Raw genomic sequence first — 19,035 nt, forward strand, 5'->3', positions numbered from 1 at the left:
ACGAAATAAAAAAGAAACGTACATGACCATAACAGAAGCCAATGGGTACAGCTGTGCATACACGTACACACATATACACGATTCCTACTGATGGTTGGAACGATTCACCACTGCCGGAGAGTCAAGGAATTGTCATGATTCAGGATCATGAATGCAAACTGTCCCCGTTCTCAAACCTGAGTACGATTTAAAAGGTCAATGAACGCCTTTGTCGGAAGCAATTACTTCCCCATGTCACTGCGATGGGCAGATTCATGCCGTTGAGTCGGCTTACACATTGTCAGTAGACCCCCCATACACAAGCGTACGCATTTGGGTTAACCCCTCCTCCCCCCTCCATGCATACATACTAAAATTCATACTAACAGCTACACCACCACTCCCCCACACGAGACGAGCACGTGACTCGGTGTAAATGGAGCCGGAGCGCGAATAAACGTGCCGATGCCTCAAGTACAGTTGCCACCATTTCCACGACAGAGAAAACCCAGGCACATTTCTCAGCGAGCCCAGGTCTATTGTTAAAACTGTGCTATTCACGGTGATAAAATTCAACCACAGCTATACCCGGGGTACCAGATCTTGGCCCAAATCAATTCCTGCTGCCACCCGAACACTGTCCGGGGGTCAAACGCGGACAGGTGGCAGCCCCAGTCGCGAGGCCACATCTGCGCCGACTCACGGTTAACGTGTGCAGGGCCAGCAGGAAGAGCCCCGGGATCTCGGAGCGCAGCCACTGGTTCCACGCGCTGTCTCGGTCCACGTCCTCGCGTGACGACGACACTTCAAAATCACCTGACCGGAAGGAGGGGATGGGAAGGAGAGTAAGAAGGTACGAAGGGGGACCTTCTAACTCTTTCACAGCGACGTGTTCTTCGCGTGCGTCACCCTGCAGCCAACCTCTCTGCTCTCGTGTGTGAACGTGGGTCAGTTTGGTTTAATCGTTCAGAATGAATGGGGCATGACCCTCGCCCTTGTGCAATTTATTATTTTCCATGAGATAATACCAAACACATCATTCATGTGTGTGTGTGTGTGGCCTGCAAGCAAAACCTACATGCTCTCGAGTCATATATCGGGAGCAGTCACAGGTGGGAAAGCATTGCCGAATTCCTAGAAAGGCTCAGATCTCTCCAACTTATGTTTAAAGCGTTTATGCATTAATTCTGCCCGTACCTCTTTGTGCCTGTGTAGTGGGCAGGCAAGTGTGGTGGAGCAGCAGGTCCAGCACACGGGGTGTCCAGCAGAGGAGAGGAACTCCCCGTGGCCGTGGCCGGGGAAGCAGAGGTCGGCGGCGCTGGGAGCGGCGTCAGTTGCGCGGCGTCTGTGGGAGAAGGCACAGGCCTCTGCTGAAGATTATCATCCGCAGACACATCACACGGCTTGCCGGACACGTCACGCACTCGGCCCTGTGATTGTGGAGGTGAGACAGGTTCGCGCGTGGCAACGAATGGCTTGTCGCTGGACAAACATCGACGGCAACATCGGGAGAACGCGGCACGAACTCGTGCAGAGTTTCTGGCACCGTATGAATTTACACTCCTTGTAGGTATGTACGTTGAACCTCTTTCGCGCCGTACGTCAGCCAGCCGTGCTAATCGGAGGTGCAGATGGATGCAAATGAAGGACGTGGAGCAGAGGTTTCAAAATGAAAAAAAATTGATACAGAAATTACACAAGTCCAGGGGACGTCACCAAGGCCGTGTTATCCCAGACTCTGACAGAGCACAAAGGAAGATTGGCAATGACAAAAAATGGCTTCATAACTATCATTGTCAGGTGGCACACTTGCATCTTCAGTCTTCAGTCGGCGTCAGTAATTTAAGAATGCACGCATGATGCGTGACACCAACTAAAATGGCATCGATGCTGACTAATCACATCCTCTCCAAGATGTAGAACTCAAGAGACGAGGATAGCCTCTTCCAAACAGGACTACCCTTGACAATTGAGTTGTCGCCTGGGTAAAAATAAAATGAACTAGGAGATTTCAACTTGGAAATCCAAACCATCGCACCAACAGTAATGGACGGAATCCTATATGAGGCGCACACTGCAGGAGCTTCAGGTGGACTCTGGTACCTGCTTTAACGTCTGTGTGAGAAGCATCTTCTCCCACTGAAATTCAAACAAAGTTGACAGTTAGACAAGACATGTTTTAAAACATCCGCAGTAAAATTCAAGTATGTATACCATTAAAGCAAACTATTTTTTATTTACCAGGTAAGGCCCATTGAGAGCTATATAGCTCTTTTTCAGAAGCGACCTGGCCACAAATTATAGCTTAACGAAGTGGCTTATCACGTGGAAATTTATAGCAGCCAAATACTATAAACGCATTACTTACAAATTGCTCACAAAGCGGTTATCCTCCCACTACCCTTGGGTTACCTCCTGTCCCGGTCCAGCCGAGACAGTCTGTGAATTGGCATCTGTGTTTGGGTGGCATGAATTAATTTGTACCGAGATCTGGTGTCGGTACTGTGCTGAACTTTACTACTGCATGGTTGTTGACAGACCTAGACCAACTGAAACATACAGTGAGGGAAACAAGTATTTGATCCCCTGCTGATTTTGTACGTTTGCCCACTGACAAAGAAATTATCAGTCTATAATTTTAATGGTAGGTTTATTTGAACAGTGAGAGACAGAATAACAACAAAAAAATCCAGAAAAACGCATGTCAAAATTTTTATAAATTGATTTGCATTTTAATGAGGGAAATAAGTATTTGACCCCTTCTCAATTATAAAGATTTCTGGCTCCCAGGTGTCTTTTATACAGGTAACGAGCTGAGATTAGGAGCCCACTCTTAAAGGGAGTGCTCCTAATCTCAGCTTGTTACCTGTATAAAAGACACCTGTCCACAGAAGCAATCAATCAATCAGATACCAAACTCTCCACCATGGCCAAGACCAAAGAGCTCTCCAAGGATGTCAGGGACAAGATTGTAGACCTACACAAGGCTGGAATGGGCTACAGGACCATTGCCAAGCAGCTTGGCGAGAAGGTGACAACAGTTGGTGCGATTATTCGCAAATGAAAGAAACACAAAAGAACTGTCAATCTCCCTCGGCCTGAAGCTCCATGCAAGATCTCACCTCGTGGAGTTGCAATGATCATGAGGACGGTGAGGAATCAGCCCAGAACTACACGGGAGGATCTTGTCAATGATCTCAAGGCAGCTGGGACAATAGTCACCAAGAAAACAATTGGTAACACACTACGCCGTGAAGGACTGAAATCCTGCAGCGCCCGCAAGGTCCCTCTGCTCAAGAAAGCACATATGCATGCCCATCTGAAGTTTGCCAATGAACATCTGAATGATTCAGAGGACAACTGGGTGAAAGTGTTGTGGTCAGATGAGACCAAAATGGAGCTCTTTGGCATCAACTCAACTCGCCGTGTTTGGAGGAGGAGGAATGCTGCCTATGACCCCAATAACACCATCCCCACCGTCAAACATGGAGGTGGAAACATTATGCTTTGGGGGTGTTTTTCTGCTAAGGGGACAGGACAACATCACCGCATCAAAGGGACGATGGACGGGGCCATGTACCGTGAAATCTTGGGTGAGAACCTCCTTCCCTCAGCCAGGGCATTGAAAATGGGTCGTGGATGGGTATTCCAGTATGACAATGACCCAAAACACATGGCCAAGGCAACAAAGGAGTGGCTCAAGAAGAAGCACATTAAGGTCCTGGAGTGGCCTAGCCAGTCTCCAGACCTTAATCCCATAGATTCATAGAACATCTGTGGAGGGAGCTGAAGGTTCAAGTTGCCAAACGTCAGCCTCGAAACCTTAATGACTTGGAGAAGATCTGCAAAGGGGAGGGTGACAAAATCCCTCCTGAGATGTGTGCAAACCTGGTGGCCAACTACAAGAAACGTCTGACCTCTGTGATTGCCAACAAGGGTTTTGCCAACAAGTACTAAATTTTGATTTAAAGCTTTCGTGACTGCAATAATTCATATTCTTAGTTCTTTCGGTAAAGTCACGTTGAAGGGAAACAATAAAATAATAAAATATATATTTTGTATTGTTTTATATATATTTTATTGTTTCCCTTCAACGTGACTTTACCGAAAGAACTAAGATTATAACAAGTACTAAGTCATCTTTTGCAGAGGGGTCAAATACTTATTTCCCTCATTAAAATGCAAATCAATTTAGAACATTTTTGACATGCGTTCTTCTGGATTTTCTTGTTATTCTGTCTCTCACTGTTCAAATAAACCTACCATTAAAATTATAGACTGATCATTTATTTGTCAGTGGGCAAACGTACAAAATCAGCAGGGGATCAAATACTTTTTTCCCTCACTGTAGGTCTGGGTTTAATCTCCATTGTGGAAAAGGTGGCAACCCGAAAACTAACCCAAGCCCTTCCACATTTAACGATAAACACTTTCAAACCGAGTTCGCTCGGAAATGACCCCACTAAACTGCACAAATGTAAACGTTTGACTTCAGTGGTTCCTCCGCCGCGTGTGAACGATGAAGTGCACGGCCTCTCGTGATGATGACCTCACACCCGCATGGCTGCACGAAAGGCGGTGCTGACGAGCATGAGGCAGGTGGAAGAGGCAAAACGAGGAGGCAAGATTGGAGTGCTGTAGTCGGTGGGGTATAGTGGGGCCTATTTCCGAATGATTGATTTATGTAGAAATGAAATTGGTCATGAGTCCGTTACTTTGTAAACGTTAGCATGTATCTACTTTAATACCAAGTCTGCAGGGGTGGGAAAGATGAGGTCTGTTCATTCTGGTGGGCAAAGGGAATTTAGACACTCCAAGTTAAGTATGGTGGCATACGGATGAAATGCACCTTACTAATGTAAATAATAATGATTATTAATCCTTCTTCTTCTTCACTCCCACGGTGTTTCCAACCAGGGTTAGGCAATGTAATTATCTGACGTGCTGTACACTTGTACAGTGTTACTGAATTATTGTATCATTATGAATTCAGTGCCCCTTCTGCGACCTTTCCCTAGATCCCCCTCTGGTGTATAACCTGGCCTGCTGACGTCAGGGCCGTAAGCCTCACATCCCTTTCCCTGCCAGCAGCAAGCGCTATGCTGTTACATTACGATTCTATGCCACTACACAGGGACACCCCTACTTACGAACATTCGACTTACGAACTTTCAGAGATATGATCAAACCTGTCCGTATGTCCAGTTTCCTGTTCGGACCGAGAGTCGCAAGTTCATGGTGGCATCTACATCTGCAGAACGTGAAGAACCAGAGGCAACTGTCAAAGCCATTCCCCGTGTTTAGTGTACAAGCCGTAAAACGTGTTTGAAATCGACGGGAGTAAAGTTGGACTCACGAACAAATCGACTTACGAACAGACCTCTGGAACCGAACTCGTTTGTACGTACAAGAGTCTGTATATGGTGGTCACTCTGAACAACACAGACCCAGCCTCCTTTTTACTATTTTTGGTCCATTAGGACATTACCAGATGCATCTTTCTGTGATAACGACCACACAATACACCTTAGACGAGTCACAACAGGTCACGTTTAATAGTCTAAACTTGTCTGGAGTAAGTCGCATACGGTAGACATTTCTGCACATTTGCAGAATTACATGTCTATGATAAAGGAACCATGTGTATTGCATTACACAGGGGTGCTTGATCATGTGTGGATGCAGATTCCCGCAGCAATACAGGGAATAGGTTGTTTGCAGCGCCACTGATTAATCAGAATCTTTTTTATATCCTGGAGGAATCCGATGAGCTATGAAGATCTTTTTCACATATGTCCAGTAGGGGAGGGTCAGCGAGCTATTTCCAAAACCGATGAGAGGCAAGATGGAGAAAATGTAAGCAAATTGCTAAAAATACAAAGTACATACATTCCTGCCAATTTGTCAACAAATGCAAGCTTGGGCAAGGTAGAAACACAACAACCACAGCTCCAGACCACGACAAGACTCCACAAAGTCCCTCAATTGCATTGCATTAAAATTGAACGTTTAATGAGCGATATTTGAAATAGCGTCACCAAATGACAATATTCCCTTCGAATACCTGACTAATGAATGAGGCTAAGACGCTTGCAGTAATGTTCAAATATGCATCACAAGCCATTCAGAAGTGGTAGGCCTCACGTGACCACAGGGCACCACAGTGGCAATATGTTAACTACCTCGCCTGGTACGCAGGAGGCCATGGATTCAATCCGGACCCTGTCGCCTGCTGTATATTTTGAGGTTGCATGTCTCTCTCACTACATTTAGAATAAACATCACGCGTTTAGAGTATTTGGCCTCTATACATTTCCACGGGATAAGCCACTTCGTTGAAGATAACATTTGTGATAGCCAGGTTGCTTCTGAAAAATAGCTCCATAGCTCAGTGGGGCCTCAAACTGGTAAAATAAAAAATATTGTTCATATTTTTGGTTCTTTCGGTAAAGTCACGTAGAAGGGAAACAATAAAATAATAAAAATATAAAACAATACAATTCTCACGACGTTTCGACTGCAACACAAGCAATCATCATCACCTGATGATCATTGCCTTCAACAGCCCCCTGAGCAGCATGGTGAGGTATGGCCATGCAACCCCCTTGATTAACACGGCATGGGGTAGGGAGATCTTCAAGCATGATTACATTTACAAAGGGCATTAAGTGTTCAACAAAAATGAGTACATGAAATCCTTGAGTAAACCGCCATGAACCAATTCAACAAGACGCAATCTCACCAACACACCACGAGTTTCACTGACAACCACCGTCTTTTTTGCAGGCAAACATCTTGGTCAAAGACCACATCAGTGGCAATATCAGGCTCACGGATTTTGGCCTGAGCATCAGCGAGACCTGCCCAAGTGAGTGATCTAGCTGCCCTGTGAATGTGTGTACGTGTGTAGCAGCATGTGTGTGTGCGTGTCACAGTGTTTGTGGGGAGCGGTGGTGTTAACGGTTAGCACGCTGCGCTACAAGCCTGTTTAAGCTATATGGGGGGGGTCTTTGTCTTCGTGCTGTGGTGGCGTGGTGGTTAGCACCGCTTAAACAAAGTGTGGTAGTGACACTGATACCCTTCAAACGTTACATTTCGTCAATCATTTGGCCAGGATTTCAACTCTCAACCTCCCAGGTTTGAGGAGGGTAGTTGTCAAACAGTAACCAGTAAACCGCTAACAATTTTCATAATCGATTGCTGGTATTGAAAGTCTGGAGCCAGTAGACAATCCCATTGGAATTTTCGTCGCGGATGGCTGATTTACGTGTGATTTACATGTGATTTACGATTGCAAATGTACAGATCTCATGGCAGCCCTAGGTACCTTTGTCCTCATTCCTCACTTAACCTTTTCCCGTTCCGAGACGTCTGCACGTTACAGGGTGGTGGTAGGCGTCCCCGGTTCATCACTGAATCTTGAAACGCGCAAAGCGGCTCGGCGTTAATTTTATTCAGAGAGGCGTCGCAGCGCCGTTGCTTTTAAAGAAGTTGTTACTCACCGCAGAGAACTCTCGCGACACGACAGCTGCACTCTATGATAGCTGGCACCAGTGTAATGAAAATAATTTACATTTCTAAGTGCTACCCAGCTGATACACGCATTTACGTGGGCGATCTTTGTCATTGTGCGTATTTTGAGTGCCATACGTGACTGCGTGTGCATACCCTCATCTATTCTGCACTTCACAAGTACAGATGAATAATGTGCAAGTGCCACCTTGTTTGGTCACCTGTCTGTCCGTGTGCTGCTAGGAGCTTGGTGTCTTGGCTCGATGTGGTACATGGCCCCCGAAATGTACTTTGGGCTCCCGGTCACATGCAGCGCGGACATGTGGTCACTCGGATGTGTGGTGGCCGAGATGCTCCTCGGGAACCTGCTCTTCAAGACAAGCTCGGAAGACCACATCGGCTATCTCATCCAGGTATCTGACGCGTAGGAAAACACCATTGCATATATATCCAGTTGGTTATAAGGTCCTGCTGTTGAGCTACAAGGCTGTCAGTGGGTTAGCCCCACAATACTTACAGGAGCTGATCCACTCATGTACACCAATGAGGTCCTTGAGATCTTCTGATCTCCTACTCAGTTGTCTGAGGTCAAGTCTCAATTCCTGGGGGCGATCGGGCTTTTTTCCAGTGCAGCTCCAAGACTATGGAACGCATTGGCCTCTGAAAACAAGACAGAATTTTTAAAGCTATTTAAATCTCGCCATGAAAACTCACCTCGGTAAAATGGCCTATTCCCCATAGTTTTGGTCGTCTCATTTCCTCGTTTTGGTCGTCTCATTTCCCTGCTTTCCATACACGGGGCGCATTGGGATCATCGGATTAAATGTGCCTTACAAATATTAATTATTATAATATATACATACTGATGAATTCTATAATTTTTATTGTAACAAACCTCGAGCCCGATACGGCACCACCAAACCGGGCGTCGTATTTCCCATGGGACCGTCCCAACTGCGCCATATAAAGGAGGAGGGAGGGTTTAATTCGAATTTGAACCAACGATGGAGTCCACGATAAACAACAGCAGCAGCAGCAGGGGGTTGGTTATGACTGATGGCGCACGACGATCCACCAGCGTACAGACCCGCTGTGCGATGGCTCATGCGACAAAGCTGGTTACGTGCAGGGCTGTCGTCATCCTCTGGGCCTTTCACTGGTCAAAAAATGTCGCTCAGCTACCGGTACACGGGAGAGGAGTGGACGTGTTCACTGCGTGATCACGCACCATTTGCATGAGTAAAGGAGTAAAGAGAGATTTCGGGTTCATCGGTAATACCAGAGAATCAGAGCGTCAGGCTGATGTCCGTTGGAATGATTACTATTGTTATGATTATTGTGGTTTGTTGTTAATCCCCGAGGCTTTCAGAGCCTGTGTTGGAGAGCAACGAAGCCGCACGTAGTAACCACGTCATCAATTAAAGACCAAATATGTATGATTCGCCTGATGATAGAGATAAATATCTGCAAACAGTATGTACAAGAGCAGGCAAAGTTCATTGTACATCGACGTTTCAATGAGACAAAGAGCAGCGTATGTACGCTCTGTTCACTCGAGCGACAGACCTCATCCAACTCATCCCTCTTGTGATCTTGGTTTCAGATGTTGGGGCTCCCACCCAAAGCCATGATTGACGCCTCGACCCACAACATTATCTCCTTTGGTGAGTGGACAGGGGGGGTGGTGAGGTGGTGGTGTTGGAGTTCGTAGCTGTTGCTGCTGCTGCTGTCACTGCCCGGAGAGTCGTGGCCGTGCAGCCGCGTGTCTCGTGCTCTGTGCTTGAATAGAAAGGCATGGAAACTGCTTCGCGTAATTTAAAAATGAACTGTGCTTTATTTGGGTTTAAAAGTCACAACGGTCTTGGCAACGTACTTGTCAGTACGTGTTGAATTAGTGCGACAGCAAGGAGTCTTATAAAAAAAATACTTTAAAGGAACCGTAATGTTTAGGTAGCACAGTATATTTGGAAAACCCATAGGGATTTGCAATCCAAAAGAGGACATGTGTATTAATTACATGGAATTCTGGCCATCACATTTTTCATGAAGATGAGTGGCCGTTTTTTTTATTTCAGCATGACTTAGCATAATTTTTAAAAATTGTGTGGCAGATGCGACGGTTTCCTAAATCAGCATAGAGCAGTTCTACCATAGTATAAAACAACCACAGAGGACAACCCTCCACACAAACTGTGGGTCCTTGATTGAGAAATATATTATGCTTAAAAGCACGCTTGTACAACAAATTACCATCCTCTCCAAGTGATGCAAATAATAATATAATTCTAAAATAAACATCAAAGTGTCTCTCCTTGCTCAAACAAGTATCAGGAGGTTCTCGTCTCCTCCGGTGGCCCAGAGTTGAGAGTGGGACTTTCACTTTCACGCTTAGGAGTCATCCTTTCCACACTACTACTGCAAACGTCTCACAAACGGTTACAAATTGTATCGACCCTGGAGGGATGACAGGCTGTAGTCGACCGCCAACATGGAATCATATTTGCAAACATCGCAATTGGAGGGTTAAGGACCACCCCCGCATTGTACTGATCGCCACAACTAATTCAGTGTTTCTCTCTTTTTCTCTCTCCGATAAACAGACAAAAAGAATCGCCCCGTCGTCAACGGGAAACGGATCGTCCCGTGCTCCGTGTCTTTGAAGGCGGTTCTGGGAACTCGCAATCAAAAGTTCATCAATTTTCTCCGCGGGTGCCTTCAGTAAGAGACTTGTTACTATTGTCTACATTTCACCTCGTACAAATAATTAAATATAAATCACTTTGCGTCTACCATCAACATTACTGGAAACGATCTTAGACCTCACGTGTCGTTTGGGCTAGGACTGCAAAGTTTCGTGTCACACCGGGGCATCGTTTCTTCATCTCGTCGCTTTTTTAAATAAATATCGTTTCTGACAAAAGTGTTGAGGATAGAATTGCTCATTTCACCCCAGACCACGATTCAATGAAGCGATTTTAGAATGCAACAGGCACCTGACTCCCTCCGTTTGCCTCCTTGGCAGGTGGGATCCCCAACGTCGCCTCACACCCACGGAGGCCCTCAACCACCCATTATTGTGGGGCGGCAGGACCGTGCCACCGCAAGCGAACTTCCCGCCTTGCCCAGCCATGGACATGGAGCCGGTGGCGGCCTGCAGCCTCTCGGCAGTCCCCCGTCTCAGCCAGGGAGATTGCCAAGTCCCTGCTGCAAGCGAGCAGACTTTGGAGTCCTCTTGATCAAATCAGAATACTGCAGTCTCAGTTTCTGTGAGCGAGTGGGCTTCAAACTCGGATTGGGGAATGGAGTCGGAGCAGGGAGTGGAGTCGGCAGGTGACTGTGTGGTAACACGCCTGTCTGAAATATTCCCCAATCAAAGTGGTGGCACCAATGACGTCATCGCGGAGGAGGAGGAGATGGAGTCGGCCACGAGACAAGAGTGAGTTTCCACGCAGAAGTGCACCTGCAGAAAAATGTATATTGGGGAGGTCATTCAGAGAAAGTGTCTCCTGATATAAATTAGCATATAGCAAACACCATCGATCATCAGAAATTAGTTATTTGAGTAAATCACACATTCCTATAGCAAGGGCAAGTCTATTTATATTACAACCACTGTTGATTCCCACAATGTGGTATTCACGATTGAGAGGAAGTAAAAAATATTGAGGACACATGAGATTTGGGTTCTGTATCAGATGAGACAAGTTCTGTATTGTAAGAACGGGGAATCTGTTTCATGAGGAGTTGTGAAATGAGGATTCTGTAATGTAATTCACCTCTTTAGTTCATCTCACTTGAAGATGTAAATATCCCAGGGCTTCACAGGATGTAATATTGTATCCCTAACCTCATCTCTACCAATCTGCAGCTAAATGCATTCCTAGTAAAAATATATATTTTAATTATAAATATATGAATTGCACTGCATCCCACTTGGAGGTGCTGCGGTTAGAGCACTCCATGATCACTGTACGCTTGCGAGTTCAAAATCCAGGTCAAGAAGGTTAACAGCTTATTTATCAACCCGAGCTATAGTCAAATAATGAATCCCATTTTGTGGGAAGTCAACAGCGGTCATCCTATTATACACCACCATTGGCTCCTGTTATAGGAATGTAGCATTCCGCTACTGGCCATAGTGAGAGATGTGTGGCATCCTCCTACCTCGCATCTGAGCGGCCGGACACATATGAGGTGCACTGCAGCAACCAGTGTAAGCACAGCCGAGAATGCACGATGGGGCAGACGGTGGCATAATGAATACGCGCATGTCTGTACGTTGAAATAATTTTGCACCCGTACGTAGCTGATCGTGCTAACCGTTGCCGACCGTGCTAACTGTAGCCGACCGTGCTAACGATGGCGCGTGCGTCCATTTGCCAGCGGGGCCCTGCTCTCCAACCAGGCAACAACAACAACGAGGAGGATGATGATGATGCCATCGACAAGATTGGGCCAAAGGCGTCACGCGGGCCTGGATGGAGATTCTCCCGCCTGAGGCGGAATATTCGCGGGATTCTGCGATTCATTCGGGAGCGCTGTTTCTGTTACCGTGACGATACCGATGAATAAATTCTGTCATGCGGCTGGGCCCTCCCTGCCCTGTGTACATATTTTTCAATGTTACTGTCGTTTTTGTCTCACTTCTTTCTGGTCCAATGACTCCAAGACTCACGGTTTAAACTGAAGATCCCAGTGGTCCTCAAAAATATTTACGGGGACTCCTTCACTTAAAAAACATTCAACTTAGAAAGTCTCAGAGATACGAAGAAACATGTCCATATGTCCAGTTGCCTGTTTGTACCAAGATTTATAAGTTCAACCGCCACGCAATAGATGGTGGTGGTGGCATCTACATCTACACAACGTGAAGAACCAGTGGCGTCTACGTCTACAGGAGATTATACAACTCTTAAAGCCATTCCCTGTGTTTAGTGTACACGCCGTACAACATGTTTGGAATCGACAGGGGTAAAGTTGGACTTACGAACAGACTTCTGGAACCTAACTCGTCCGTAAGTAGAAGAGTCCCTCTATATGGTGGTCACTCTGAACAACGCAGACCCAGCCTCCTTTTTACGATGTTTGGTCCATTAGGACGTTACCAGACGCATCTTTCTGTGCTGACGACCACGCGATACACGTTAGACGAGTCACAACAGGTCACGTTTAATACTCTAAACTTGTCTGGAGTAATTCGCACACGGCAGATATTTCTGAAAATGTGCAGAATTACATGTCTATGGGAAAGAAACCATGTGTATGGCATTACAAGGGGTGCTTGGTCGTGTGTGGATGCAGGTTGTTGGCAGTGCCACTGATTAATTAGAATCTTTTTTTTTTATCCTGGAGGAATCCAATGAGCTAGGAAGCTCTTTTCACATATGTCCAGTAGGGGCGGGTCAGCGAGGTATGTTCAAAAACGATATGAGAGGCAAGACGGAGAAAATGTAAGCATGTTGCTAAAAATACAAAGTACATAGATTCCTGCCGATTTGTCAACAAATGCAAGTTTGGGCAATTCAGCAACAGAACAACAGCACCAGACCACGACAAGACAACGCAAAGTCCCTCAATTACATTGCAAATTAAAATTGAAAGTTCAATGCGCGATATTTGAAACAGCGTTACTACATGGCAATATTCCCCTCGAATACCGAATGAACGACGCTAAGACGCTTGCAGTAATGTTCAAATATGCATCGCAAGCCATTCAGAAGTGGAAGGCCTCACGTGACCACAGGGCACCACGGTGGCTGGGAGATGTTAACTACCTCCCCTGGTACGCCGGAGGTCGTGGGTTCCATCCCAACCCTGACGCATGCTGTATATTTGTCTGCTATAAATGTCCACGTGACGATAAGCCACTTCGTTGAGCTATAATTTGCGATGGCCAGGTCGCTTCTGAAAAACTGCTATATATGCTCAGTGGGCCTTGCCTAGTAAAATAAAAATATTTTGTCAATTAGTAAATAAATGAAGTATATACGTTCCAATTTCATTCATACATACATTTCCAAGCTTGGGAAAGGCAGTAAAACAATAGCAAAAACAGCCACAGTCCACACCAGGAAAACATACAGTGCGTCGGTAAAATTGTACTTTAAAATTGAACTGTGGATACATTGTTAAGAATACGAAAAATAGTTTAGTTAAAAATCATTTGGTTGATAAAGACCTGGGTAGTGATCTGCGATTATTGAGTAGGGGTTTGGGAGTCGCTGACTGGGAGGAGTGGGAACGGGTGAAGCCGGATCTGCCACGCGTTGCGCTCACCAACTCGAGCTTCGCCGGGACAGCAACAAACGAAGAGACGGAGAGAGGAGCTACCCCGGGTTTACATCGCCACGACTCACGACGCACACAACACACACGGCACATGCCCAGGGGGAGGAGGGCGATGACCACCCCACAGTGCGATAGCTACGACTCCCCTTTCATTTAGTGAGCCATCATCACACAACGCTGCACGGAGTGTGCAGTGTTATCAATGAACACGGCACTACCACTGCACGGAGTGTGCAGTGTTATCAATGGACACGGCACTACCACTGCACGGAGTGTGCAGCGTTATCAATGGACACGGCACTACCACTGCACGGAGTGTGCAGAGTTATCAATGAACACGGCACTACCACTGCACGGAGAGTGCAGCGTTATCAATGAACACGGCACTACCACTGCACGGAGTGTGCAGAGTTATCAATGAACACGGCACTACCACTGAACGCGAGCAATCGGCTGCTTAGTGAGTTACACGGCACGGTACGGAGCTATTAACGCGACACGAACCACAGCGTGTTCCCGGGGTACTCAACTACCTTAGCTTCTCAACTACCGGGATTACTCAACTCAATATTTAAAGAGGCGCAATGCACTGTGGTGAATACGAGACAGTGGTCCTTCATAAATAACATCACCAAACAGTCTTTAAAGAGCAGCATGCGGCACCAGGAGACGCAGATTGCCAACCCCTGAGCTATTCTATTCCTGCACATGAGGGCAACATGTTCAGGAGCCATAAGCCAATGTCCGAGGTCTGCTGGTCACGACGAGAGGGCTTCAGGAGAAACTTCGTGTAGGGTTACTATTCCTACTCCGTTGAAGGAGCACAGACGACTGTGGTTCACAATATTGTGCATAGTTTGGGTTGCATGGTCACAATCGCACTGTGGCTTGACTTTAATTTTCTATTGCGTCGTTTCACGTTGTACGATCTGTTCTGGATGACCACAGTCAAACACTGGAGAGTTTTTAATTTTCTATTTGTGCATCAGGTATCCGCATCTGCCATGTTTTGTGCAGATGCGGTTTAGGGGGACCATGATCTTCGTGGAATATCAAGCCCAGGGATCTTCTGCGTTGGGTTTTTCACAAGGTGTGTCAGTTCTTTTGAACTTACACTGATCATGTCGACTCTCTGCAGTGGCAATGTGAAACTATTAAAATAAAAAGGGATACAATTTTTTAGAAGTTGATTCTTACACGTGCAATTCAATACGTGAATTGTCAGCTGAATAATAAATATTAATCGATTTAACCGATGTATCGCGCTGTTACTACTAACTAGCACAACTCTTTATTACGATCACAGCATGTATAAAGTAAAATTTTAAGTAAAAAGATATGTCCTGAAGTAATGATGGTTTATTCAAACTGTGTGCAATATCAAGCAACTTCGGAATGATTTCTGAAGCACTGCTGCAATGTTTGGTGCACTGTGATACTAACGCGGCGATCCGAGTTGGATTCCTAGCCATGGCTAACGTCAGTGGTGACTGATATCTGAACAAGTCCTGAACCTAATCCCCGCCCCCTTCACCAAGCGTGGTAACGTTTTGTGCAACAACCCCCATGACCAAAGCAACGTGGTGAGGCCTTCATCAGGCAGTGGACTGCCAGAGGAGTGTAACACACACAATCATCAGTTTGTCTCGACAATCACTTGCCTTGAACATTGAATCCTTAAGATACATTACCAATGGCATATTGGTGTGGCTCACTGACCGTTTGATGCGAAAAATTAAAGAACCCCAAGTGTCTGTCGCCAACTCCTAACAATTTTGAGGAGCGACCCGTGGCGGTCAGGCAGATCACGAGGTGAGCAGAGGTGTGAGGAGAAGGGCACTTTGGAGGGGGCTGCCAAACCTCGAGTCGCGAGCACACAGCGCCGTCTCGTACAAGACGGTGCACCGATGGGCACCGCCGCTGCTGCCACCGGGCTTGGCCTTCTGCGCCAGTTTTACCAGGTTGGCCACGGGGCCGTGCCCATGGTTGCGGCAGGAATGCACGCCGTAGTGCTGCCCCACAGCGCAGTCCACGGCCGGCAGCTGCAGAGCACACAGCCAACAACAGAGACCTGGAACCCTCTCTCTTTCGTTTGGAGGCGGCCGAGTTGCTAGCAGCCTTTTCCACTGGCGCATCCGATCCGTGCCAGCGCGTAGCACCCCCACGGAACGGGTGGTTTTCCATTGGCTATTTGCTGTGCCGATATAAAATCAAACTGTAATACGCCGCCCTTACAAGACCTCTCAAGATGGACCAGGGGCCAAACAGGTCCAGAGGTGGTGCTAATAATAAAGTGTTCATTGCGTACGACGTGAACAGCGTTAATGTGACTGCACAAATTTATGGAAACATGACCGAGTGGTGGTTCTCGGTTCAAGCCCAGCATCCGCCCTGGTTAATGTTGCCAGTTTATTCACCATAAACAAAGAGATCTGTTTCACAATGTATGATAATAATCCTGTGACGCTGTATTAAAAACAAAAAGAATTGGCCACGTGTAACCGCATCATGTTGCAAATTTGCTAAATCAGATAAAATACTTGCAAATTACTTTATCGGGGAAAAAACCATGTAGGAAACTCAAACATCGCTCCCAAATGGCAGACATGTCCATTCACAGGCCGGTAGTGCGTGCACCACGTGCCAAATAGGAACAGCTGCCATTGGGGGGGGGGGGGGTCCCCTCGGGTAGCCTGCCGCAGAGCAATGGAATGGTTGAGATGAGACGTTGCTGTAAGGCGCTTTGAGTTGAAGAGTTTATTTCCGCGAGCACCCTAAATCTCCAAATCCTTATCCCCATCCCTGAGCCGCCCCTGTGGCCCCTACTGGGGCCCGTGTCTCACCGCTGCGGTGTCGAGGCTGCCGCACTGGTGGATGAACTCCATGCAGCTCGTCGCGCTTTGGGCAGAAGCTTCCCGCTTTGGCTCCAGATCCACCCAGGATAGAGATCACAACCCCAGTCTCCTCCAACAGCTACCACAGACACAACAAATCCGTCAACATCAGTTGGTTGACAATGAGGCGACCGCAAGGCAAACACCGGCTTAAAGCTAAACGATACGCATGGAGCTGCATCTCACAATGCAGTGCACGAAAACTGATTAAATATTACAGATTTAAGTTTGCAAATTAACACAAAATTCGTTCTCAATTTTAGTTTTCCAAATGCGCTATCGGCGTAATGTCAAGAGACAAATAAATCATCCATTCGTAAATCTCGCATAGCCGTGCAGGCCCTGTGTCATAAAACACTTTCACATGAGCTGTGTTATGAGATTGTGCGGCGCACGAGAGTTAAGCTGAAATTGTTATTCTCAGAGATGGAATTAGGAAAATGAAGTGCAAAATCAAACTTTAATGAGACTGTAATTTTGTGCAGTCGCTGGTGACGGGGCTCGGACGATCGACTTGATAAGACTTGAGACCTCGGTTTCAACCCAAGCGGTCAAAATCCAGATTCAAGCCCAGAATCTCATTATTGCCAACGCACCACTTTGATCTCTGAGCCACCCGTCCACTTTGCATATATAGTGTTATCATATATGTTATCTGAATGTCACCGCTGTACACTCAATTTTAACGGTGATTTTCAATATCTACCTTTGGGATGTTTGCCAAATTTACAGATATTTTTTAAGAGTGACAAGAGAAAACCCATGCATCTTACGTGACACTTTGTTGTGCTCTGAATTGGCAGTGATTACATAACGCTTAAACGTATTCGAGTTATCGACAAATGAGTTTTAAGTTCGTAATAATAAACTAATATTACCGCGCACAATTTTGGAAACAAACTTTACATTGAGCGCCACTCAGAGGCGGTAAGTACACTCAAACTTTGCACGGGCAGTGTCGTACACCTACTTGCTGTACTGCCTCTTACCAGCTGGAGGCGGGTGGACTCACGCACGCCACGTACACACCTGGGCGTTGCGATGGAGGATGTCCAAGAAGGAGCCGAGGCCCAGGCTGTGGAGGTCGCGCGAGTCAAAAGCTCGGCAAGCTGCTTCTCCACGCGTGACAGCGCGGGTAGGCTCAGGGGCTCTGCCATCTTACTTGCGTGCCTCAGCAGACGGACCAGATGCTCGGCTACCGCCTCTGCGAAGGAGAGAAGCAATGCCATTGTAGGAGAGAACAACGATGCTGTAACTCGCTCCAATAGGCTCAACAACTGCAACTCTCTCTCTGCCCTCCCACCCCCACGTCTCATCTACGGCCTCCCGATAAGTTTCATCATCACTCTCCAGATGACTCAAAAAACAAGTTTAACACGAAGGCCTTCGCGACCAATATTATCCATAATAGAGATTTTTGGGTTAGGTCACGTAAATAGTGCATATTAACGCGTATTATTGAGTGCATGTTTACATGATTGAACCCAAAACTCTAGATGATGGACTCAAAAAACCACTGGCAGACTTCTCACACCCGTATGCAAGACGATATCGCCCCAATATTCGAATTGTTCAACTATCCCCCGAACCAGTCCAGGATAAATTTCAAGATCACACTCAGCATTTTGACGGTCCTCCGTGGTCTGATCCCTTATGTACAATACAAGAAACTACATTTTATTCAGATTGTGCTTTCGATATCGTGTCATGAGACGGAGTATCCACTCGGATCTCTCACGGAGCAGCGGAACCCGTCCTATTGGAGAATGGCCCACAGAAGAGAACATCACAAAGCTACCTCTGACATTGCTTCTAGTGACCTCTGGTCCACAGAGTAAAGGGAAGCACATTCTAACCCACTCTGAACGTGAGAGTAATGTCCGTCACATGAAAGTTGAGCCGATATTGGACTTGGTCAAATTAGCAAGAAAGTGTTATCACCCAGCACGTGCATCGATCGGTTGATCGTTAGTTTGTGGCATAGAGATCCCCAAAAAATAGATATCTTTGGATCATCCGAGATTTTTAATTATCCGCAGTCATCCTCCACATCATTAGCGCAGATAATCGAGTCTACTGTATATGCAAATTTGTCTCCTTACTCCCCGGATGAGGCGGCGGTCTGGTGTCGGGAGTGCTGATGTTGCCGAGAAACGCGGCCGGTTTCTCCTTGACCACGAGGTCGCGAGGAGTCTCGAGGGAGCCACAGCACAGGGCCAACTGAAACAGCTTCCGGGCCAGCGTGTCCCCTTTCACCTGCCCCAGGAAGTCCTGCACACACTGTTGGTGGAAACAACAAAGGACCCAAACCACGTGCAGCCATATCACTCTGTTGGGACAAATAGAGGGTGACACATGCATA

The sequence above is a fragment of the Petromyzon marinus genome, chromosome 11 (assembly GCF_048934315.1).
Source record: "Petromyzon marinus isolate PM22_M1 ecotype Great Lakes invasive population chromosome 11, UKy_Petmar_22M1.pri1.0, whole genome shotgun sequence".
NCBI classification, from domain to species: Eukaryota; Metazoa; Chordata; class Hyperoartia; order Petromyzontiformes; family Petromyzontidae; genus Petromyzon; species Petromyzon marinus.